Raw genomic sequence first — 27,041 nt, forward strand, 5'->3', positions numbered from 1 at the left:
AAAAGTCACCTGCCAGGCAGATAAAGTGTCTGACTTTTCAATGTGGAACATTTATGCAACATGAGGGCAGTCATATGTCGCCTTCACAGGATGCTTCAAACTCTGCAGCTGTGATGCTTGCGAGTACATTTCTATACTTTTTAAATGATATTCATGCGTTCAAATGCTGCTACGTTTGGGTAGCAGGTGAAATGATTATTGGTTTGCTTCAACACAGGTCACCTCTTTGCAACGTATCCTGTTTGACCCTAGGAAAAGAATTTGTGCCAACTGCTTGCATCAGAATAGCGCAGTGTCACGTTGCTACATGCCGACTATTCGGTGATAGCAAATGATGTTGCACGGGTCACCAGGAAAATGTGGCGCCGCTCTCAAGAACAAGAATTCTCACTTCATAACGGAAGTGATTGAGTAAAGAATGAGTGGAAAAGTAAGGTTAGATGCCTGGCAGCCATTACAATGTTGCTGCTGGTCGCTATTAATACTTCTGGAACACCCAATTTAACATAAATGCTGAACACCTGTTGGTGGGAAATACTGTAAGGAACATGAAGTCATGAAAGGTAACAAAATTATTTGGGTCTTTACTTTTGTACGCCACACTTTTGTTAGGTTTTTGACAATAGTTTGGAACTTAGTTATCGTACGACCAAGCATTGTCAACAAACATGACCATTTGGTTGGGATTCGATTTGATTCTTGAGGTGACGATTCGATTAAACACAGTTCTGATAATAAAATACCTTTTTAAAACAAGTGTAAGGTTACAAAGGCTCCTCTCGGCTGCCGACGGATTAAATTGAGTGCAGTAAGTAAGCTCAAAGATGACCAAAGTATGGTGTCTTTAAAAAATAACTACTTTTTTTAAATGTTTATTTTAAAATTATGTATCAATTAAGAATCGGAATAAATTAAAAATTGTGATTCATCTGTGATTTTTTTTTTTTTTTTACAGCAGTCTTAAAATAGTTTTTTTCATATTTCATGTGTTACATTTAATATTGTTTGATTTTGGCATTACACATATACCATACAAATATTTACTATATATATATATTTTTTTATGTATAGTATATATAAAATAATATGTGATATATTTTTTTATATTGAATTCATTACAGTAGTTTTGATATGTTTGTATTTGTGGTATTACACATACAGTATGATACACAATATATACATATATATACATATATGTAAAAAAAATAAAATATATATATATATATACATAATTCATTGGTTTTAAAGTAGTTTTATTTATTTTAGTACACATAACACACAAATACATAATATATAATGTACATAAATATATATATATATATATATCAATCAATCAATCAATGTTTATTTATATAGCCCCAAATCACAAATGTCTCAAAGGACTACACAAATCATTACGACTACAACATCCTCGGAAGAACCCACAAAAGGGCAAGGAAAACTCACACCCAGTGGGCAGGGAGAATTCACATCCAGTGGGACGCCAGTGACAATGCTGACTATGAGAAACCTTGGAGAGGACCTCAGATGTGGGCAACCCCCCCCCCCCCTCTAGGGGACCGAAAGCAATGGATGTCGAGCGGGTCTAACATGATACTGTGAAAGTTCAATCCATAGTGGCTCCAACACAGCCGCGAGAGTTCAGTTCAAGCGGATCCAAGACAGCAGCGAGAGTCCCGTCCACAGGAAACCATCTCAAGCGGAGGCGGATCAGCAGCGTAGAGATGTCCCCAACCGATACAGGCGAGCGGTCCATCCTGGGTCCCGACGAGCGGTCCATCCTGGGTCTCGACTCTGGACAGCCAGTACTTCATCCATGGTCATCGGACCGGACCCCCTCCACAAGGGAGAGGGGGACATAGGAGAAAGAAAAGAAGCGGCAGATCAACTGGTCTAAAAAGGAGGTCTATTTAAAGGCTGAGTATACAGATGAGTTTTAAGGTGAGACTTAAATGCTTCTACTGAGGTAGCATCTCGAACTGTTACCGGGAGGGCATTCCAGAGTACTGGAGCCCGAACGGAAAACGCTCTATAGCCCGCAGACTTTTTTTGGGCTCTAGGAATCACTAATAAGCCGGAGTCTTTTGAATGCAGATTTCTTGCCGGGACATATGGTACAATACAATCGGCAAGATAGGCTGGAGCTAGACCGTGTAGTATTTTATACGTAAGTAGTAAAACCTTAAAGTCACATCTTAAGTGCACAGGAAGCCAGTGCAGGTGAGCCAGTACAGGCGTAATGTGATCAAACTTTCTTGTTCTTGTCAAAAGTCTAGCAGCCGCATTTTGTACCAACTGTAATCTTTTAATGCTAGACATGGGGAGACCCGAAAATAATACGTTACAGTAATCGAGACGAGACGTAACAAACGCATGGATAATGATCTCAGCGTCTTTAGTGGACAAAATGGAGCGAATTTTAGCGATATTACGGAGATGAAAGAAGGCCGTTTTAGTAACGCTTCTAATGTGTGACTCAAAGGAGAGAGTTGGGTCGAAGATAATACCCAGATTTTTTACAGAGTCACCTTGTTTTATTATTTGGTTGTCAAATGTTAAAGTTGTATTATTAAATAGAGGTCGGTGTCTAGCAGGACCGATAATCATCATTTCCGTTTTTTTGGCATTAAGTTGCAAAAAGTTAGCGGACATCCATTGTTTAATTTCATTAAGACACGCTTCCAACTGACTACAGTCCGGCGTGTTGGTCAGCTTTAGGGACATGTAGAGTTGGGTGTCATCAGCATAACAGTGAAAGCTAATACCGTATTTGCGTATGACGTCACCCAGCGGCAGCATGTAGATGCTGAAGAGTACAGGGCCAAGGACCGAACCCTGGGGAACTCCACACGTTACCTTAACATAGTCCGAGGTCACATTGTTATGGGAGACGCACTGCATCCTATCAGTAAGATAAGAGTAAAAACCATGACAGGGCTAAGTCTGACATACCAATTTGTGTTTTGATATGCTCTAATAAAATATTATGATCGACGGTATCGAAAGCAGCGCTAAGATCGAGGAGCAGCAACATAGATGACGCATCAGAGTCCATCATTAGCAATAGATCATTAGTCAATTTTGCGAGAGCTGTCTCAGTCGAGTGATTTGCCCTGAAACCGGATTGAAAGGTTTCACATAGATTGTTAAACGCTAAGTGTTCATTTAGCTGCTCTGCAACAATTTTTTCGAGGATTTTCGAAATAAAGGGAAGGTGAGACAGCGGTCGATAGTTTACCAGAGGTCAGGATCGAGGTTAGGTCTTTTAAGGAGAGGATGAATAACCGCTTTTTTGAATGCTAGGGGAACAGTGCCCGAGGAAAGTGATAAGTTTATAATATTTAGCACTGATGGACCTAATAATACAAAAAGCTCCTTGATAAGTTTCCCAGGAAGTGGGTCAACTAAACATGTTGTTTGTTTTATTCCATTTACACGTTGTAACAATCCTTCTAATGTTATTTCATCAAAACGAGAGAAACTTTTTTGGATATTTGCAGTATCCGCCGTATATACAATCGTATCAGTGTTACTATAACCCAGTTGTAGCTGGGACGCATTGTCTTTAATCTCCTTTCTAATAAGTTCAATTTTCTTATTAAAGAACTTCATAAAGTCATCTGCCGAATGGGTGGAGCTACTGGAAGGAGTCCCTTGTTGGGTTAGCGAGGCTACTGTACTAAACAAAAATTTTGGATCGTTTTTATTAATGCGGATGAGATTTGAGTAATAATTAGTTTTAGCTAAGGTAAGCATGCGTTTATAAGTTATTAAACTATCACTCCATGCTTGATGGTGCACCTCAAGTTTAGTCGTGCGCCATTTGCGTTCCAGCTTTCTACATAATAATTTCTGAGCTCTAGTTTCTTAGTAAACAATGGCGTACGCCTTTTTGGAGCCTTTTTTAACTTCAGCGGTGCTATACTATCAATGGTTTCGCGCAGGGCGTTGTTAAAGTTGTTAGTGAGGATATAAATAGAGCCCACATACTTTGGGAACGGTGCCATTACCGAGGGCAGTAGGTCCGCAAGAATCGTCGTTGTGGCAGCATTAATGTTGCGGCTGCTATAGCAGTTATTATTATTATTAGCTTGCCAAACATGAGTCTGAACTTCGAATTTTATAAGGTAATGATCGGACATTACTTTAGTATACGGGAGTATCATAACTTTGGAAACGGTGATACCTCTGACAAGCACTAGGTCTATCGTATTACCGCTGCGATGCGTCGGTTCATTTATTATTTGTGTAAGACCACAGCTATCAATTATAGTCTGGAGCGCCACGCACGGTGGGTCCACCGTATATATATATATACAAAGTCCACAGTATATATATATACACAGTGTATATATGTTTATATAAAGAATATATTTATGTATATACACAGTATAGAAACTTTATATGTATGTATATATGTATATATACTGTATATGTATGTATATATATATATGTATATATATATATATATATATATATATATATATATATATATATATACACAGAATAAATAAGTACAAAATAATATCTTGTTAAATATTTGATACACTATATTTAATTAGTTTATTTTATTAACACATAATATACAATTTTATTGACACATAATATACAATCATATACTATTTACTTTTAAGATTTTATTTACAGCAAACATAATAAAATGGTACATAATAAAATCAATATATTTGTATACTTAATTAAATTTAATGTATTTTATTTGTGTAATTATGCATAAATTATATATGGATATACTTTTTAAATTAAATATGTACATAAAAAATAGTATATAATAATATAAAAACAGATTATACTCATATATACTGTACATGCATACATACGCACACACACACACACACACACACACACACACGCGCACGCACGCACACACGTATTCATTCACCTGCACATGCACTATATTGTTCCTGCTACTCTTCTTTTCAAAAATTATGATGAAAAACATCAAACAGCCCAGTAGGAGAAGATCTCTGATGCACTAAATAAAAAGCACTTGTGGATAAATAATTTCAGCAAATGAACGATATTTATTTACATAAACAAAAACAATCCCCGTGATGACTTCAAGCAAAATAATGAAAATAATATTGTGATATTTTAGTGGTCAAAAAACTGTTCCAATCCTCACTCCATCAACAAAGAAAAGAGACACACAAGCAACCAGCTGTCATCACTTCCTATTCACAGGAGGAGCGTCACCTGACAAGAAACAGGGCCCTGAATGGAACAATTCAAGATATACAAAAACAATAATAAACACAAAGTGTATAGGACAGAATATTTAAAAAAAAGAATCTATCTTAATCAACACAAAAGATTAACTGGCTCTTAATCGGCTCCAACATACGTCCATACACACTTACACATGCACAAATACCTACATACACTCATGCATACAAACGCACTTCGGAAAACATACATCCATACATACATGCGTACATAATCACACTCATGCAAAGACACACCAAAATCACATTAAACACGACACTTTGCTGAAGCTTAATCTTGTTTTACCATGAAAATGTAAAATGTTAATATGGTCCTGATTGGCGGGACAGGACAGATTAAAAATAAATACATTAATTAAATAAATACATTTTTTTTTGTGTTACTACACATCATTTACAAATATGTATTATATACTTTTAAAATGTATTTATCCAGTATAAAATAGTATGTGGTATAAAGAATTGTTTTTATATTTAATTCATTAGTTTGGATGTATTTTTATTATTGTTATTAAAACATATAATAAATATAAATTACATTTTCTTTTTGGCTCATTTTGGCGACGACAGTGAAACCTGGAGAGGCATGAATGGGAAGAATTTGTTATTGGACTTTTGTGCTCGTCACAGATTGTCCATAACAAACACCATGTTCAAACATAAGGGTGTCCATATGTGCACTTGGCACCAGGACACCCGAGGCCGCAGTTCCATGATCGACTTTGTAGTTGTGTCATCGGATTTGCGGCCTCATGTTTTAGACCGGGGCCCAGCTTTCTACTGATCACCACCTGGTGGTGAGCTGGCTCCGGTGGTGGGGGAGGATGCCGGACAGACCTGGCAGGCCCAAACGTATTGTGAGTGTCTGCTGGGAACGTCTGGCAGAGTCTGCTGTCAGAGAAAGGTTCAATTCCCACCTCTGGAAGAACTTTGAACGTGTCACGAGGGAGGTGCTGGACATTGAGTCCGAGTGGACCATGTTCCGAACCTCTATTATCGAGACGGCTGATTGGAGCTGTGGCCGCAAGGTAGTTGGTGCTTGTTGTGGCGGTAATCCTAGAACCCGTTGGTGGACACCAGCGGTGAGGGATGCCGTCAAGCTGAAAAAGGAGTCCTATCGGGTTCTTTTGGCTCATAGGACTCCGGAGGCAGCTGACAGGTACCGACGGGCCAAGCGGTGTGCAGCTTCAGCAGTCGGGGAGGCAAAAACTCGTACATATGAGGAGTTTGGGTAAGCCATGGAAAATGACTTCTGGACGGCTTCGAAGCGATTCTGGGCCACCATACGCCGCCTCAGGAAGGGGAAGCAGTGCAGTGTCAACACCGTGTATGGTGAGGATGGTGTTCTGCTCACCTCGACTGCGGATGTTGTGGATCGGTGGAGGGAATACTTCGAAGACATCCTTAATCCCACCAAGACGTCTTCCTATGAGGAAGCAGTGCCTGGGGAATCTGTGGTAGGCTCTCCTACTTCTGGGGCTGAGGTTGCTGAGGTAGTTAAAAAGCTCCTCGGTGGACGAGACCCGCCCGGAGTTCCTTAAGGCTCTGGATGCTGTGGGGCTGTCTTGGTTGACAAGACTCTGCAACATTGCGTGGACATCGGGGGATTGGCATACCGGGGTGGGTGTTCCTCTCTTTAAGAAGGGGAACCAGAGGGTGTGTTCGAATTAGTGAAGTGAAGTGAATTATATTTATATAGCGCTTTTCTCTAGTGATTCAAAGCGCTTTACATAGTGAAACCCAATATATCTAAGTTACATTTAAACAAGTGTGGGTGGCAAGGGAGCACGTGGGTAAAGTGTCTTGCCCAAGGACACAACGGCAGTGACTAGGATGGCGGAAGCGGGAATCGAACCTGCAACCCTCAAGTTGCTGGCACGGCCACTCTACCAACCGAGCTATATCGTGGGATTACACTCCTCAGCCTTCTCGGTAAGGTCTATTCAGGTGGACTGGAGAGGAGGCTACTCCGGATAGATGAACCTCGGATTCAGGAGTAACAGTGTGGTTTTCGTTCTGGTCGTGGAACGGTGGACCAGCTCTATACTCTCGGCCGGGTCCTTGAGGGTGGAGAAAGCCTTCGACCGTGTCCCTCGGGACGTCCTGTGGGGAGTGCTCAGAGAGTATGGGGTATCAGACTGTCTGATTGAGGCGGTCCGCTCCCTGTATGATCAGTGTCAGAGCTTGGTCCCCATTGCCGGCAATAAGTCGGACACATTTCCAGTGAGAGTTGGACTCCGCCAGGGCTGTCCTTTTTCACCGATTGTGTTCATAACTTTTATGGACAGAATTTCTAGCTGAAATCAAGGTGTTGAGGGGATCCGGTATGGTGGCTGCAGGATTAGGTCTCTGCTTTTTGCAGATTATGTGGTCTGATGGCTTCATCTGGCCGGGATCTTCAGCTCTCACTGGATCGGTTGCAGCCGAGTGAGAAGCGATTGGGATGAGAACCAGCACCTCTAAGTCTGAGTCCATGGTTCTCGCCCGGAAAACGGTGAAGTGCCATCTCCGGGTTGGTTCCCTGCTTAGGCTGCTGCCCCCACGTCCCGACAACGGATAAGCGGAAGAGGATGGATGGATGGATATATTTTCTTTAATTTTCGATAAGTGCAGGATAAAATGGATAGTAATAATACTATAAAAATGTTTTTGTACATTTCATTATTTTCAATATATTTTTATTTGCCTTATGACACATTTATATTTTATGTATATTTATATTTCATATATATATATTTAAAATAAAACAGTTTATGATAGTAAAGATATTTTTTTACATTTGATTATTAGTTTTAATATAATTTACTGCGCACATACGTTTTTACATCATCATTTCTAAAATGTAATCTTCATAGTAAAAAATAGTATATAAGTATACAAAATATTTTAAATATATAATTCATTAGTTTGAATATATTTGTGAATGTGTTAGTACACATACACAAATATGTATGACGTACTTTTTAAATTGTATAGACAGTATCAAATAATGTGATACAAAATAATTTGTACATTTAATCGATGAGTTTTGATATATTTTTTTCTTACAAATATAAAGTACAAATAAATATATATTTTGTCATTACTTATACATAATAAAATAATATAATGATACATAATAAAATAGTATATGATAAGATATTTGATATGAATTCATTACTTGTAATATATTTGTTATCATTATACATATACTGTATATGTATCATATAGTTTTTGAGGATTTGAATTAAAAATGTTCACTGCCCGTACAGTTTTGTAATGTATGTACCAAACAAAGAATCCCTCACGTTGGTCACTCAGCCTGTGAGGTTTTTTTTTCTTTTTGATTGCGAATGACTGCAAAACAATCCATCATGATGCCACACAAAGTTGCAAGTAACAGTTAAGTTGAGTTGAATTGAGTTTATTTGGAACATGCATACATTTACAACATGACACATCACAAATTCCAGTTTCCCTTTTCAACATGTTCGAAAAGGAGTAGGAAGAAGCACACTACTCTCCATAAAGCGAACAGCACTTTGATAAAGATGAGAAACACTATTGAAGTCATTGTTTTCTGCGTGTGATACTAGAATTATTCTTGTAAAATATGTTTTGTGTTCATATTTTTCGGTTTGTATAGGATTCTGACCTTTGAGTGCCTCTACTTTTAAGAAAAAAATGTTTCCGCTGAGAAAAATAAAATAAAAAATAGACTTTAAAAAATGTCTACCAACACATGAAATTTTTTTATGATTTTTGTTTTTGTTATTTTATTTGCAGAAAGACTTGTTGAAATGCTTGGTGATTGGTCCTATGCCTTTGAAACTAAAGCAAGCAGGGGTCATGTGTTTCCAGAGTGGTCAGGACATGCTATAATTAGAATAGACGGGCCCTGATTAAATTTCATCCAGTCCGATCCATCTCAACCCTTTCTGACCTCTCAAAGTTTTTATAGAACTGTCACTTCTATATTACTTACTTTAAAAAATATATAATCACTGCTCATTGTGTCATATCATGTTTTATTACTGAGATGTGCTGACAAGAACACCATAACAAACATTTTATTATTATTATATTTATTTTATTATATTTGTATTTATTATTATCCCATATGTATTCTTTTATCTATGTGTTTTTTAATTGGTACTGTCCAGGAACTCTGCCAGCTCATATTGTTGATGGACATGCCCATATTTGCTGTACAGATAGATAGATAGATAGATAGATAGATAGATAGATAGATAGATAGATAGATAGATAGATAGATAGATAGATAGATAGATAGATAGATAGATAGATAGATAGATAGATAGATAGATGGATAGATGGATAGATGGATAGATGGATAGATAGATAGATAGATAGATAGATAGATAGATAGATAGATAGATAGTACTTTATTGATTCCTTCAGGAGAGTTCCTTCAGGAAAATTAAAATTCCAGCAGCAGTGTACAGAATTGAGATCAATTTAAATAAAAGTAAAAAGTGAATAATGGGGGTTTAAATGGAAACAAAATAGAGAAATATTACAATAAGAATAAAAACTAAAAAGCAACAATGGGAATAAAAATATTACAGTAAAATAAGAATATAACAAGACAAAGTAGGCAGTAGTGACCATGTTATGAAAACGTATTGCACTGTTATTGTTTTGCATCCCCTGTCATTTACAAAATGTGAGATATTTCACTTGTTGCATTATTTGTATTTGACTTTATTAAATGTATTTATTTTATGTTTAGCGCAGCCGGACCGGAGCAGAAGGGGATAGAAAGAAGAAAAAAGGAAGAGAGAGGGGTAAAAGACAGAGGGACAAAACAACAAAAACAGCAACAACAACAGAACAACATTAGCAAAGAAGAGACGCTAGTTTTTGTTTTTTATTTCATATAAATGTTTAATTATTGTTTTATGTTTATCTAGTGTATGATTTATCAATTTTCAATATTTACATTTTATGTAACCAGATTTTTGGATACACTCGACTCCCCCGGGTGATTCCCTTGTCCTACTGGGGGACTTCAACGCTCATGTTGGCAACGACAGTGAAACCTGGAGAGGCGTGATTGGGAAGAATGGCCGCCATATCTGAACCCGAGTGGTGTTTTGTTAGTGGACTTTTGTGCTCGGACTGTCCATAACAAACACCATGTTCAAACATAAGGGTGTCCATATGTGCACTTGGCACAGGACACCCTAGGCCGCAGTTCCATGATCGACTTTGTAGTTGTGTCATCGGATTTGCGGCCTCATGTTTTGGACACTCGGGTGAAGAGAGGGGCGGAGCTTTCTACCGATCACCACCTGGTGGTGAGTTGGCTGCGATGGTGGGAGAGGATGCCGGACAAACAATAGCACTTTAGATCTATTTCAGTCTGGATACAAAGCTTTGCACAGTACTGAATCTGCACTTTTAAAGGTTTTTAATGACCTGCTTTTAATGTCTGATTCTGGCAGCTCTGCCATTTTAGTGCTTTTAGATCTTACAGCTGCCTTTGACACAGTCGACCACACAATTCTTTTAGACCACCTGAGAGACTGTGTGGGTGTCAGGGGGACTGCGTTAGAGTGGTTCAGATCTTACCGGTCTGAGAGGTCCTTCTCTGTAAGGCTGGGGGACGCCACCTCCTCTTCTGCCCCGCTTTACTGTGGTGTCCCCCAAGGATCTATTTTAGGCCCCATCCTGTTCGCTCTTTATCTCCTCCCTCTTGGAGATATTTTTAAGAAACATGGAGTGTTTTATCACTTTTATGCAGATGACTGCCAAATTTATATGCCGATTTCAAAAAGCCACGGCCCCCTGACACCCCTTCTCAACTGTCTATGCGACGTCAAGGCTTGGTTTGCCCAGAATTTTTTAATAATAAATGAGGGGAAAACGAAATTGTAGTTTTTGGTCCGGCCCTCACTGACTTGGGACCATTGCAAAATGATGTGCGTCCCAAAGTCACCAGCCTTGGCGTCACTATAGACAGCGATTTTAAACTAGACAAACAAGTCAATGCCGTTTTAAAATTGTGTTTTTATCATCTTCATCTTTTAGCAAAGGTAAAACCATTTTTATCTTTTAACCTTTTTGAACAAGTCATGCCTGCTTTTATTTCAAGTGGCCTGGACTACTGCAATGCACTTTATGCTGGCATTAGCCAAAAAGCTCTCTCCCGGTTGCAGTTAGTCCAGAACACGGCAGCACGACTTTTAACAGGGGCCAGGAAACGCCAGCATATAACCCCAATTCTTCAGAGTTTGCACTGGCTCCCTGTTCGTTTTAGAATTGATTTTAAAACATTGCTGTTTGTTTTTAAATCTTTACATGGACTGGCACCTCAATATATTTCTGACCTCATCCAAATTTATATTCCTGCGCGCGCTCTGAGGTCTGAGAGCCAGCTCCAGCTCGTGGTGCCCAAGACCAGACTTAAGACCAGGGGAGACAGGGCCTTCTCTGTGGTCGGCCCTAAGCTCTGGAACACTCTGCCGCTCCATGTTCAAACTGCTTCCACAGTGGAGTGTTTTAAGTCTCGTCTTAAGACCCACTTTTATTCTTTGGCTTTTAACACTACGTGAGTTGTGTGGTCCTCTGTTCTCTGTTGTCCTGTGTTTTTATACACTTTGATTTTTATTTTACTGTTTTAATTGATTTTGCCCTTTAAAATAGTTTTTAATCATATTTGTTTTTATATTGTTTTTATTGGGGTTTTTTTAATTTATTTTTTGTTTTATTCAGTCATTGGTGGAGCATAATATTTTTTTTTTATTTTTTTTTATATTGTTTTTAACATGGCTGTGCAGCACTTTGGAAACGTTATTGTTGTTTAAATGTGCTATATAAATAAAGTGGATTGGATTAGATTGGATTGGCAGGCCCAAACGCATTGTTAGGGTCTGCTGGGAACGTCTGGCAGAGTCTGCTGTCAGAGAGAGTTTCAATTCCCACCTCCGGAAGAACTTTAAACATGTCACGAGGGAGGTGCGGGACATTGAGTCCGAGTGGACCATGTTCCGCACCTCTATTGTCGAGGCGGCTGATTGGAGCTGTGGCCGCAAGGTAGTTGGTGCCTGTTGTGACGGTAATACTCGAACCCATTGGTGGACACCAGCGTTGAGGGATGCCGTCAAGCTGAAGAAGGAGTCCTATTGGGTTCTTTTGGTTCATAGGATTCCGGAGGCAGTGGACCGGTACCGACAGGCCAAGCGGTGTGCAGCTACAGCGGTCGCCGAGGCAAAAACTCGGACATGGGAGGAGTTTGGAGATGCCATGGTAAACGACTTCCGGACGGCTTCGAAGCGATTCTGGACCACCAGCCGCCGCCTCAGGAAGGGGAAGCAGTGCAGTGTCAACACCGTGTATGGTGCGGATGTTGTGTATCGGTGGAAGGAATACTTCGAAGACCTCCTTAATCCCACCAACACGTCTTCCTATGAGGAAGCAGTGCCTGGGGAATCTGTGGTGGACTCTCCTATTTCTGGGGCTGAGGTCGCTGAGGTAGTTAAAAAGCTCCTTGGTGGTAAGGCCCCGGGGGTGGACGAGATCCGCCCGGACTCCTTAAGGCTCTGGATGCTGTGGGGCTGTCTTGGTTGACAAGACTCTGCAGCATCGCGTGGACATCGGGGGGCGGTACCTCTGGATTGGCAGACCGGGGTGGTGGTTCCTCTCTTTAAGAAGGGGGACCGGAGGGTGTGTTCCAACTATCGTGGGATCACACTCCTCAGCCTTCCCGGTAGGGTTTATTCAGGTGTACTGGTGAGGAGGCTACGCCGGATAGTTGAACCTCGGATTCAGGAGGGACAGTGTGGTTTTCGTCCTGGTCGTGGAACTGTGGACCAGCTCTATACTCTCGGCAGGGTTCTTGAGGGTGCATGGGAGTTTGCCCAACCAGTCTACATGTGTTTTGTGGACTTGAAGAAGGCATTCGACCGTGTCCCTCGGGAAGTCCTGTGGGGAGTGCTCAGAGAGTATGGGGTATCGGACTGTCTTATTGTGGCGGTCCGCTCCCTGTACGATCAGTGTCAGAGTTTGGTCCGCATTGCCAACAGTAAGTCAGACACGTTTCCAGTGAGGGTTGGACTCCGCCAATGATGCCCTTTGTAACCGATTCTGTTCATAACTTTTATGGACAGAATTTCTAGGCGCAGTCAAGGCGTTGAGGGGTTCTGGTTTCGTGGCCGCGGGATTAGGTCTCTGTTTTTTGCAGATGATGTGGTCCTGATGGTTTCATCTGGCCGGGATCTTCAGCTCTCACTGGATCGGTTCGCAGCTGAGTGTGAAGCGACCGGAACGAGAATCAGCACCTCCAAGTCCGAGTCCATGGTTCTCGCCCGGAAAAGGGTGGCGTGCCATCTCCGGGTTGGGGAGGAGACCCTGCCCCAAGTGGAGGAGTTTAAGTACCTCGGAGTCTTGTTCACGAGTGAGGGAAGAGTGGATCGTGAGATCGACAGGTGGATCGGTGCAGTGTCTTCAGTAATGCGGACGTTGTATCGATCCGTTGTGGTGAAGAAGGAACTGAGCCAGAAGGCAAAGCTCTCAATTTACCGGTCGATCTACGTTCCCGTCCTCACCTATGGTCATGAGCTTTGGGTCATGACCGAAAGGACAAGATCACGGGTACAAGCGGCCGAAATGAGTTTCCTCCGCCGGGTGGCACGCCCCCCCCCCTCAGAGATAGGGTGAGAAGCTCTGCCATCCGGGAGGAGCTCAAAGTAAAGCCGCTGCTCCTCCACATCGAGAGGAGCCAGATGAGGTGGTTCGGGCCTCTGGTCGGGATGCCACTCGGTAGGAGGCCACGGGGAAGACCCAGGACACGTTGGGAAGACTATGTCTCCCGGCTGGCCTGGGAACGCCTCGGGATCCCCCGGGAAGAGCTGGACGAGGTGGCTGGGGAGAGGAAAGTCTGGGCTTCCCTGCTTAGGCTGCTGCCCCCACGACACGACCTCGGATAAGCGGAAGAAGATGGATGGATGGTAACCAGATTAGGGTTGTCACGATACCAATATTTATGTACCAGTACCGGTACCAAAATGTATTTCGATACTTTTCTAAATAAAGGGGACTACACAACGTTGTATTATTGGCTTTATTTTAACAACATATCTTACAGTACGTTAAACATATGTTTCCTATTGCAATTTTGTCCTTCAATAAAATAGTGAACATACGAGACAACATGTCTTTTATTATTAAGTAAGCAAACAAAGGCTCCTAATTTAGTCTGCTGACATATGCAGTAACATATTGTGTCATTTATCATTATATTATTTGTCAAAATGATTAAGGACAAGTGGTAGAAAATGAATGATTAATCTACTTGTTCATTTACTGTTAATATCTGCTTACTTTCTCTTTTAACATGTTCTATTTACACTCCTGTTAAAATGTAATAATCTCTTATTTCTCAGTTTGATACTTTACATTAGTTTTGGATGATACCACAAATTTAGGTATCAATATGATACGAAGTAGTTACAGGCTCATACATTGGTCATATTCAAATTTGTCCAGGGACATATTTAAAGAGTTTATAAACATAATATAACGTTTAACATCATGCTTGTAAAAAAATAAAAAATAAAAATAAAAAGGGGTGGGGGTTGGGGGGCTGTCATCAGCCGAGTGGGTGAAGCTACTGGGAGAAGTCTCTTGTTGGGTTAGCAATGCCACTTTATTAAACCAATATTTAGGATCGTTTTTATTGAGGCGGATGAGGTTTGAGTAGTAATTACTTTTAGCGGCGGTAAGAGCATATTTCTAAGTCATTAAACAATCAGTCCATGCGTGATGGAAAACCTCAAGTTTAGTCGCACACCATTTGCGTTCCAGCTGTCTACATGATAGTTTAAGAGCTCTGGTTTCGTCTGTGAAGAGGGAATACGCATTTTAGGAGCCTTTTTTTTTAGCTTTAGCGGTTCTATACTATCAATTGCATTGTGCAGGGCATCGTCAATGTTGTTAGTGAGGTTATCGCTAGAGCCCACAGAATTAGGGAATGGTGCCAATACCGAGTGCAACAGGCCTGCAAGAGTCGTAGTAGTGGCAGCATTATTGTGGCTAGCAGTTTGTTGACAATGAGTCAACACTTTGAATGTTTTAAGTAGTGTTCGGACATTACTTTAGTGTATATGATTACACTAAAGTAATGTCCCTATTACCGTTGTAATGTTTGGGTTAATTTATTGTTTGTGTAAAAAGTTAAACAAGAGCGCCACGCATGGAGGGTCCAATGGGGTATTCTTATGGATATTAAAATCCCCCATTATAATTATATTATTTGCGTGCGTCATTAGACCAGCAACAAACGCTAAAAATGTGGCTGATAAAGTTAAATTTGGGCCCAGGGGGGCAATAGATAACAGCCAGAAGGATAGGTAGATACCATATGTGACAGACCTCATGTAAGCACCTCAAATTATTTATATTTTTATGAATTTATATATTTATATAAACGCATGCTTACCTTAGCTAAAGCTAAATATTACTCAAATCTCATCCACCGTAATAAAAATGATCCTAAATTTTTGTTTAGTACGGTAGCATCGCTAACCGAACAAGGGACCCCTTCCAGTAGCTCCACCCACTCAGCTGATGACTTTATGCAATTCTTTAATAAGAAAATTGAAGTCATTAGAAAGGAGATTAAAGACAATGCGTCCCAGCTACAACTGGGTTCTATTAACACAGATACGATTGTATATACGGTGGATTCTGCCTTCCAAAATAGTTTCTCTCATTTTGAGGAAATAACATTAGAGGAATTGTTACAACGTGTAAATGGAATAAAACAAACAACATGTTTACTTGGCCCTCTTCGTGGAAAACATATCAAGGAGCTCTTTGTATTATTAGGTCCATCAGTGCTAAATATTATAAACTTATCACTTTCCTCGAGCACTGTTCCCCTAGCATTCAAAAAAGCGGTTATTCATCCTCTTCTTAAAAGACCTAACCTCGATCCTGACCTCATGGTAAACTACCGACCGGTGTCTCACCTTCCCTTTATTTAAAAAATGTTAGGACGAAGACGGGTGGAAGGAGACGGCACAACAGTGGAAGTCCAACTCAATATTTATTGAGTAATTAATGATTACGTGGGATGTGTATGCTACTATGTGTTTGAGTGTGAACTATGTGCTGGAATTAACATATGGAAATACCGTAAGGAATGTTGTCGTGCGTGTTGGATGGTGGCGTCCAAAACCAGAGGGAGAAGGCAAAGGCAATCCGGTGTCCGAGCGTGGTCGTGGGGCAGGAGAGAGCGTCCAAAGTCCAGGCAATGTGTCGGGGATCCAGGAGAGCAAATCGGGGTTCCAGAGAGGATGGCAGCAGGAATGGAGACAGGGGCTGTGGAAGGAAGGAGAGACGAAGGAGATCACAAACAAGGCAGGAGGAAAACGAGCACAGGAATAAATCGCTGGTGAGAGTCAGATACGTGAGGCTTACTGCAAGCAATAGCAACGTTCCAACGACGAGGGTTCAGTGGCGGGAATCTTTATTCTGTCGTCCGTAATCACTGTCAGGTATTTTGATTGGTGATCGTCTTCAGCTGTGTGTGTGAGCGGTCCACGCTGCGCGCGTGGGGCGTGTCTGGGTGTGGCGCGTGTGGACGCACTCAGAGTGGAGCCGCCGAGTGCTCCCGCAGATGAAGACAGGGAAGACTGAGCGTGTGTCATAACAAGAAATCCTCGAAAAAATTGTTGCGGAGCAGTTAAATGAACACTTAGCGTCTAACAATCTATGTGAAACCTTTCAATCCGGTTTCAGGGCAAATCACTCCACGGAGACAGCCCTCGCAAAAATGACTAATGATCTATTGCTAACGATGGATTCTGATGCGTCATCTATGTTGCTGCTCCTCGATCTTAGCGTTGCTTTCGATACCGTCGATCATAATATTATATTAGAACGTATCAAAACACGAATTGGTATGTCAGACTTAGCCCTGTCTTGGTTTAACTCTTATCTTACTGATAGGATGCAGTGTGTCTCCCATAACAATGTGACCTCGGACTACGTTAAGGTAACGTGTGGAGTTCCCCAGGGTTCGGTCCTTGGCCCTGCACTCTTCAGCATCTACATGCTGCCGCTAGGTGACATCATACGCAAATACGGTGTTAGCTTTCACTGTTATGCTGATGACACCCAACTCTACATGCCCCTAAAGCTGACCAATACGCCGGATTGTAGTCAGCTGGAGGCGTGTCTTAATGAAATTAAACAATGGATGTCCGCTAACTTTTTGCAAATCAACGCCAAAAAAACGGAAATGCTGATTATCGGTCCTGCTAGACACCGACCTCTATTTAATAATACAACTCTAACATTTGACAACCAAACAATTAAACAAGGCGACACGGTAAAGAATCTGGGTATTATCTTTGACCCAACTCTCTCCTTTGAGGCACACATTAAAAGCGTTACGAAAACGGCCTTCTTTCATCTCCGTAATATCGCTAAAATTCGCTCCATTCTGTCCACTAAAGACGCTGAGATCATTATCCATGCGTTTGTTACGTCTCGTCTCGATTACTGTAACGTATTATTTTCGGGTCTCCCCATGTTTAGCATTAAAAGATTACAGCTGGTACAAAATTCGGCTCCTAGACTTTTGACAAGAACAAGAAAGTTTGATCACATTACGCCTGTACTGGCTCACCTGCACTGGCTTCCTGTGCACTTAAGATGTGACTTTAAGGTTTTACTACTTACGTATAAAATACTACACGGTCTAGCTCCATCCTATCTTGCCGATTGTATTGTACCATATGTCCCGGCAAGAAATCTGCGTTCCAAGGACTCCGGCTTATTAGTGATTCCCAAAGCCCAAAAAAATTCTGCGGGCTATAGAGCGTTTTCATTTCGGGCTCCAGTACTCTGGAATGCCCTCCCGGTAACTGTTCGAGATGCCACCTCAGTAGAAACATTTAAATCTCACCTTAAAACTCATTTGTATACTCTAGCCTTTAAATAGACTCCCTTTTTAGACCAGTTGATCTGCCGTTTCTTTTCTTTTTCTCCTTTGTCCCACTCTCCCTTGTGGAGGGGGTCCGGTCCGATCTAGTGGCCATGTACCGCTTTGCTTGCCTGTGTATCGGCTGGGGACATCTCTGCGCTGCTGATCTGCCTCCGCTTGGGATGGTTTCCTGCTGGCTCCGCTGTGAGCGGGACTCTCGCTGCTGTGTTGGATCCGCTTTGGACTGGACTCTCGCAACTGTGTTGGATCCAATATTGATCGAACTTTCACAGTATCATGTTAGATCCCCTCGACATCCATTGCTTTCGTCCTCCCCAAGGTTCTCATAGTCATCATTGTCACCGACGTCCCACTGGGTGTGAGTTTTCCTTGCCCTTATGTGGGACTACCGAGGATGTGGTAGTGGTTTGTGTTGTGGTTTGCGCAGCCCTTTGAGACACTAGTGATTTAGGGCTATATAAGTAAACATTGATTGATTGATTGATATTTATCACTTACGTAACGGCAAAATTTAAGGTTTTCAATCGATATATTAGTGAGACCCTCCACTCCTTTTAAGGGTACGAGCAATATGTGCAATTAGGAGGAGATTCCCCGTTAAGTGGAAAAATGTATCTGTTTTAGCCAAGTCTCAATGAGACCAATGACGCTAAGATTGTTGTCTCTAATGACCTTATTAACTAATAGTGCTTTGGGAGGCTATGATCTGATCTTTAACAAGCCGATATTATAGGTTGTGGGTTGTTTTGAGGCATTTTTGTTAATGGTATCTGTAGTACGGATATTAACGTCTATTACACGTGGTGCGCCTTAAATAATTTTGGTCACATCGAGTAGTTGATATGGTGGGGATTTTGAGATTATTTGCTTGATGCTGCGATTGATTTAACGCTTTATAATTTGCCACCTGAGTAGAATGCATTTCCACCTGCGTCACAGTTATGACAGAAAAACAATATGTGAGTTATGTATTATTCTAGGAGAAATGCTATGTGTTCAGGAATTTTCCAGCCTGGCGCCGGTTAGTTCTAGTTTAACTGACTCCTCACCTGGGCTAACAGACTAGTGTAGTTAGTCAAGTGCGACTCAAACAGTAGTCTATTATCTTTATTTTGTAGATAAAGTGTGATGGCGCCCTTTCGGTTAGGGTGAAGGCCACCCCTCCTCAGAAGCTCGGTTTGCCCTAGAAACAGGGCCAATTACATTGACCAGAGGCCCTTTGTAGCGCGACAAAGCATGGCAATCTCCTCCCACTGTGCTCATCAAGCCATGCATGCATAGGCCTGACATCACTATTCTCCTCATGTCCAAGCGGCCACTCCACTACACTGATGGGTGTCCGTAGATGTCCATCGGGTGGCCCCATCGCATCCACCATTGCACAAAACACCTCTTGATTGAGTCCCTCCAGCATCTCCCTATTCCCACAATATTGGCAGTTGTTCAAATAGCAGCACTGGCTAATGCTTTGGCATGTTGTGGCCCTGGGTTGTGGGCCACGGTTAATTTGTATACCTGTTGTGCCTCAACTTCTGGCTCTTTGGCGCACATGAACCACTGCAAAGCTGAATGGTCAGTTCTGAATGTGAAATGAAGTTCACCTTGATAACATTTGAAGTGGCAGACAGCGATCACAGCAAGTAGCTAACACCATGTCACACAGTAGCGGCGATCGGCCTTTTTAAATGTCCTGCTACGGTACGCAATCACCTCTTTCACGTGTAACAGCACCACTCCGGAGCCAACACTGCTGGCATTGATGTCCAAGACAAAGGGAAGGCTGAAGTTAGGTGGTGAGAGGATGGAGGCCTTTCGAAAGGGCTCTCTGCTGTGAAGTGAATGCTGTCTGACACTTTTCAGTCCAGGTAAAAAAAACTTGCTTTTTTGCAGCAACCGGAACAGGAAAACCCTCTCACAAACTGTCTGTAATATGACGCCATGCCAAGGAAACTCCTCAGCTCCTGCACCGACCTACCACGCGCACCTTCTCAGGTATGGTGCCCACTAGGGCTGCGAATCTTTGGGTGTCCCACGATTCGATTCAATATCGATTCTTGGGGTCACGATTCGATTATATTTCGATTTTTTCGATTCAACGCGATTCTCGATTCAGAAACGATATTTTTCCTATTCAAAACGATTCTGTATTCATTCAATACATAGGATTTCAGCAGGATCTACCCCAGTCTGCTGACATGCTAGCAGAGTAGTAGATTTTTTTAAAAAGCTTTTATAATTGTAAAGGACAATGTTTTATTAACTGATTGCAAAAATGTAAATTTGTTTTAACTATTAAATGACCCAAAAATATGACTTATTTTATCTTTGTGAAAATATTGGACACAGTGTGTTGTCAAGCTTATGAGATGCGATGCAAGTGTAAGCCACTGTGACACTATTGTTCTTTTTTATTATTTTTATAAATGTCTAATGACAATGTCAGTGAGGGATTTTGAATCACTGCTATGCTGAAATTATAACTAATATTGATACTGTTGTCGATAATATTCATTTTTGTTTCACTACTTTTGGTTTGTTCTGTGTCGTGTTTGTGTCTCCTCTCAATTGCTCTGTTTATTGCAGTTCTGAGTGTTGCTGGGTCAGGTTTGGTTTTGGAATTGTATTGTATTGTTATGGTATTGCTATGTATTGGTTTGTTGGATTGATAAAAAAAAAAATCGCATTTTTTAAAAATGAGAATTGATTCTGAATCGCACAACGTGAGGATCGCGATTCAAATTCGAAACGATTTTTTCCCACACTCATAGTGCCCACCCTGCTTCTTCTAAATCTATGGTCCAGGAATGTGATCTCCCATCTCAAAAAGAAAAGGGTGTAGTTTCAAGCCTGCTGCGACCACCCGCACTCGCAACAGGGGGTTCCAACATAGCCATGTTGGGAGAAGTAACAGGAAGGATAAGCAGGAGGACTGTCTATTTCGCCCCCTGTGGAACAGTTTGACCGAGTGGGCAGCCAGCACATCTGGATAACATAAACCCATCTGGGGATGTAAGAGTGCCCCTCTTGGTGTTGATGAACCAGTGCAGGTCCACCCCAAGAATACAGTCTTCAAAATTTGCAACCTACATTGGGTGCCAACCACGAATCATCAGGAGCAAGGGTGAACTGTCTTGCTCAAGGACACAAGGGACGTGACTAGGGGATCGAACCAGGAACCCTCAGGTTGCTTGCACGGCCACTATGACACCTGAGCCACGCCGTCCCAATGAATGGTAAATGAGTTATACTTGCATAGCACATTTCTACCTCCAAGGTACTCAAAGCACGTTGACACTATTTCCACATTCACATACTGATGGCGGGAGCTGCCATGCAAGGCGCTAACCACGACCCATCAGGAGCAAGGGTTACGTGTCTTGCTCAAGTTCACATCGGACGTGACTAGAATAGCGGAACCCTGAGGTTGCTGGCACGGCCGCTCTACCAACCGAGCCACGCTGTCCCCAAAACATGTACTGTGTCCTTCTTGGTGTGGCATTGGAACAAAGTCTTAAGGGCCCGCATTTGTTTCTTCCCTCAAATCAAATCTCCTTTCACTTCCTGCCTGAACTGACTCACTCACTGTGTCCTAGTTGGGTGTGTGCTGCTGCAGGTGCTTGAAGACGACGAATCACAGATACCGAGTAAACCAACTAAGAAGTGAATCGTAGTTCAAAAATGAACAATGATTGACTCACTCACTGGACATTGGAGGTGGGACTATCAGCGTGGGCCAGTCAAGAAGGAATAATTAAAAACTGAATGTGTGTCTTTGTGAGCCTGTTCTCAATGTTATAGTTATTTTATATATTGCATTGTTAAATCTTATTGTAATGCTGCACATTTGTTCGGTTTGTTTTTTGCATTTACATTTTATTTTGTCGCTTATATATGTTGTATGTGTCCACAATATGTGTATGATTTATTGATGTGTCAACATATCACTAACAATCAGGTGGATTATAAATGTCTTCATTGCAGTTTCCTGTAACACGTAGTGCACAACCATTTTCTACCGCTTGTCCCTTACAGGGTCATCGGGGGTTGCTGGAGCCTATCTCAGCTGCACACGGGCGGAAGGCGGCGTACACCCTGGACAAGTCGCCACCTCATCACAGGGCCAACACAGATAGACAGACAACATTCACACTCACATTCACACACTAGGGCCAATTTAGTGTTGCCAATCAACCTATCCCCAGGTGGATGTCTTTAGGGGTGGGAGCAAGCCGGAGTACCCGGAGGGAACCCACGCATTCACGGGGAGAACATGCAAACTCCACACAGAAAAATCCCAAGCCCAGGATAGAACCCACGACCTTCGTGTTGTGCACAATGAATGGTAATTTAGGGGAACATCTCTAAAAAAAGCTTCAACAGTTGTGAACATTTCCTTTGATAATTTTCACCTTCAAACCAGCAACAGGCACTTCTGCTTTCAGTATGATCGACTTTTATTTGTCCCACAATGAAGATATAGCGAACTCATTCAAATTCTATGAAAATTTTAGTAGTTGCACAGGGGCCCACAGGCAGAGAGAGAAAGAGGCATGAGTGGTTGGCAAAAACTACAATGCCAATAATTTTTGCAACAGTGGATATAATTAAGTGTGAAAACAAGTTGCAGTTTATCAAGACTAAGGGAACTTATCTTTGTTTTCACAATTTTTGAATCAATACTGTTACCTCAAAAGTTGAGCAGCAATAACTTTTGCGGGTGTTATTGAATGGGAATACTTGTTGCATATGTGCAATTCCATGTGTCTACTGGACCCAATTCCTGGAAAACTCAGCAAAAGAACTGTGTGTGATATTAGGACCCATCCATCCATTTCCTACCGCTTGTCCTTTTCGGAGTCACGGGGGATGCTGGAGCCTATCTCAGGACCATCAGTGCTAAATATTATTAACCTATCACTCTCCACTGGTAGTGTTCCGTTAGCTTTCAAAACAGCGGTCATTCATCCTTTGCTTAGAAGACCTAACCTCAATTCCGACCTCGTGCTAACTACAGGCCGGGGTCTCACCTCCCGTCTATCTCAAAAATCCTAGAAAAAAATTGTTGAGCAACAACACATAAATGAATACTTGGCGTTTGACAATCTGATGTTACTGTATATGAAAATGCGTAATTGAAAATACATATAAATTATACACTGTGGAAATATCTAAAACTATTGCTATTTTGTAAAGGGTGAATGAATTGCTAAATCATAAAGCATTATCTATTTTGTATAACTCAGATTGTTCAATATGTAACATATTGTATTGAAGTTTGGGGTAGTGCCTGCAAAACAAGTGTGTACATGTTCGAAATAAACTAAAGAAAGAAAGAAAGAATCTCCTTTTTAAAGACAAGAGCCGTCGGAATCATTCCTGGAAATACATATAGAGAACCCACAAACCCAATATTCAAACAGTTAAACTTGTCAAAATTTCATGGATCGGTAAGGCGAAATATCTTCAAAAAATCGTGCAAAAAGCACATACGGTAACAACAATCATAACAGATTTGTCAAACGAGAAAGTATTTATAATTTAAAAGGAACTGCAATCTTTTTTAAATTGAGATTTAAAACAGTGACAATGGAAATAGTGGAATAAACAATGTTTCAGTGTTTCAAAAAGATATAACAATCCTGATGTAAAAGATATGATTTGGAATAAATGATTGTTTTCATGCTGTTGTATGTAATAAAATCTAAGTTTCTGCAGGTATAATCAGCAAGTCTAACTTAATGCTTTCTTAATGCCTTTTCTAATGCTACTTAAAATGTAATGCCCATGTCGTGCTGCAGTCAAAAGTTTACAATTGTGTATAGACACAATTTTAAGCAATAGTTGACAAGTTAACAGTAGACAATTAACTGTTATTCCAGTGAATTAGAATTGGCTCACAAAAGTGAGAATGTATTTCTATTTTCATTTACTTTATACAGCAGAAGTTGCTTTGTTGGTCACGCCAAACAAATGTTAAATGCTGCCTGTCTTTAACCGTCGACTTGTGGTCATCAATGTGATTTCACCACATTGATGCCCCTTTGAGCAAAGTTTGGAAGTCTTTTTGCACACACTAAAGAACGCCTCTCTGGGTTTGCAATTGACTAGCTTCTTTACCAGTGTTCACTAATGACAAAGAAAAACAAAAGGTTATGAAAACTTCCCACATTCTAAAATACATTATTAAGATCATTTCCAACAAAGACAAAATAAAAAATATGATTTGGTTTTTTGTTATCCCTTTCACGTTTCTCTCATTAAAGGTAGTGTCGATTCAATTTCTGAAATTACTGTTTGAAAGTTATAGAGGAAAATGATTCATCTGTACATTCATTATATTGCCAAAAGTATTTGGCCACCTGCCTTGACTCACATGAACTTGAAATGCCATCCCATTGCTGACACATAGGCTTCAATATGATGTGGGTTCACCTTTTGCGGCTTTTACAGCTTCAACTCTTCTGGGAAGGCTGTCCACAAGGTTGCAGAGTGAGTTTATTGGAATTTTCCACCATTCTTCCAAAAGCGCATTAGTGAGGTCACACACTGATGTTGATCGAGAAGGCCTGGCTCTCAGTCGTCGTTCTAAATCATCCCAAAGGTGTTCTATTGGGTTCAGGTCAGGACTCTGTGCAAGCCAGTCATTTTCATCCACACCAGACTCTGTCATCCATGTCTTTATGGACCTTGCTTTTTGCACTGCAGTCATGTTGGAAGAGGAAGGGGCCCGCTCCAAACTGTTCCCACAAGGTTGGGAGCATGGAATTGTCCAACATGTTTTGATATCTTGGAGCATTCTAAGGTTCCTTTCCGTGGAACTAAGGGGTCAAGCCCAACTCCTGAAAACCACCACACAATAATTCCTCCTCCACCAAATTTCACACTCGGCACAATGCAGTACGGTATGTTCTGTTCTCCTGGCAACCTCCAAACCCAGACTCGTCCATCAGATTGCCAGATGGAAAAGCGTGATTCCTCACTCCAGTGTACACCTCTCCACTGCTCTATAGTCCAGTTGCGACGTGCTTTACACCACTGCATCCGACACTTTTTCATTGGACTTGGTGATGTATGGCTTAGATGCAGCTGCTCAGCCATGGACACCCATTCAATGAAGCTATCTGCGCACTGCACGTGGGCTAATTGGAAGGTCACATGAAGTTTGGAGCTCTGTAGCAACTGACTGTGCAGAAATGAACTTTTATACCCCCCTTTTTAAAATGAGTGACAACAAATATTGATTAAATTTTTCAAGACAAAGACACACTTCAACATAATTTTTCCAGTGCTTGGTTAGCAAAATAAACACAGCATGTTTTTTGTTTTGTTTACATCCATTTAATGCTACCATAACATGAGAAATTTGGAAAATACAAAGATCAGCTTATTCATACATTTGAACATCTTGAGAATTACCAAAAATATAAAAGCAAGCAATGAGATTATTATTTTTGTGTACTACAAATTTGAAGGAGGACAAATCCCGCAGCAGGATTCTGAAAGTGGTAATTAAGGCCAGAGACCAAAAAAGCAAAAGGCTGCATAAACTTGCTGATGGGGAAACATCGTCCCCATGTGGCTGCAATTACAAATACAACCTGGAACATCATTACATTTTTACTGTAAAAAAAAATGGAGACTTAATCATGTTTGCAAAGCCAAATATATTCACATTACTGCTTTGAATACTAAATTGGAATGAAGGGATACCGAAAAGGACAAGCGGTAGGAAATGGGTGGATGGATGAATGACGTGTGTAGAAAAAAAAAGACACCAAATGCACGTCTTAAGTAACCAAGAGCTCTTGCGTGGGAGAGAGGCTGGTGTTGTGATGACATAAGTCAGAAATGTCAGGACTAGTTTTATTAGCACCCTGCTGTGGAAGTTGCAGCTCCCCTTAAGCAGACTAGCCTGTCTGAGTCCCTAAGTCCGCACCCACGGACCACCAAGGACAGAAGAATCCAGGTGGACCCACAAGTGTGACCACACCCTCAAACCCAGCAGTGTTTTATCTTAAAAACCCTTGTACATACTACACATGCATGTAAAAGGTCCCCTAAAAAAGACACAGCTGTGTCCGCATTGGCAAACTTCTGTACTTAATGCAATATACAGTGTCACTAAAAATGGTGCATGCATAGTGCTGCACTCAGCACTGTCAATAGCTGCCATCTTGGCTACGGAGCAGTAGGGTAGGTAGGGACAGCATGAAAGTTTAGACTTTCCAGACCCTGGAAGACATTTAACAAGTATTCCCGCTTCTCTTGCTGCTGGAACAACAAGCGTGCTCAAAATGTTTAAAAAACTTTTTTTTTAGGGCTCCCAATTCAATATTAAAAATGAAACAAGAAAAGGCAAGTACGTGCTGCGATCTCCGCTGCATGCGCGACAATCTACACACTCAGGAACAGTACACAATATAGTTAATAAGAAGTATACTGGCTGAATTATCCCAAGTCCATTACTGTTGCTGCACACATACCGGAAATGGCCGGGCTCCTGCCTTGCCAATATTTCAAGTTAGTGCCTCCCCTTACGCTACATAGCCAAGATGGCGACTACTGAGGTTGTGAAGTAGGTGTCCGGCAATGCACACTCACAACTGTGACCCTTTTGAGTACACTGTACTACCCGTGCACTAGTCTTTTGCACTTAATTGACCTAAAAGACTAAGTATCAATTAAGCGCGCCAACAGAGACACACAAAAAAAACCTCTGAGAGACAAGACATCAGCTTAATGCTATCTTAATAGTCAGTTAGCCTAAAGTCTACAGAAGATGAGGGAGAAAAAAGCAGGCAGTAAGAAGAGGAAAGACAGGTAAGAGTAACAAAAAAAATTGA

At 41.3% G+C, this 27,041-nt stretch overlaps 1 long non-coding RNA gene across 1 annotated transcript; it reads left to right on the plus strand.

Moving 5' to 3' along the window:
- Nucleotides 1-330: 330 nt before the first annotated feature.
- On the plus strand, nt 331-23,961 carry LOC133551410 (uncharacterized). Its single transcript, XR_009806491.1, has 2 exons — nt 331-435; nt 22,231-23,961. It is a non-coding gene; the product is annotated as an uncharacterized LOC133551410 (long non-coding RNA).
- The last annotated feature ends 3,080 nt before the right edge of the window (nt 23,962-27,041 follow it).

This window comes from Nerophis ophidion, linkage group LG04 (genome assembly GCF_033978795.1).
Source record: "Nerophis ophidion isolate RoL-2023_Sa linkage group LG04, RoL_Noph_v1.0, whole genome shotgun sequence".
Taxonomy (NCBI): domain Eukaryota; kingdom Metazoa; phylum Chordata; class Actinopteri; order Syngnathiformes; family Syngnathidae; genus Nerophis; species Nerophis ophidion.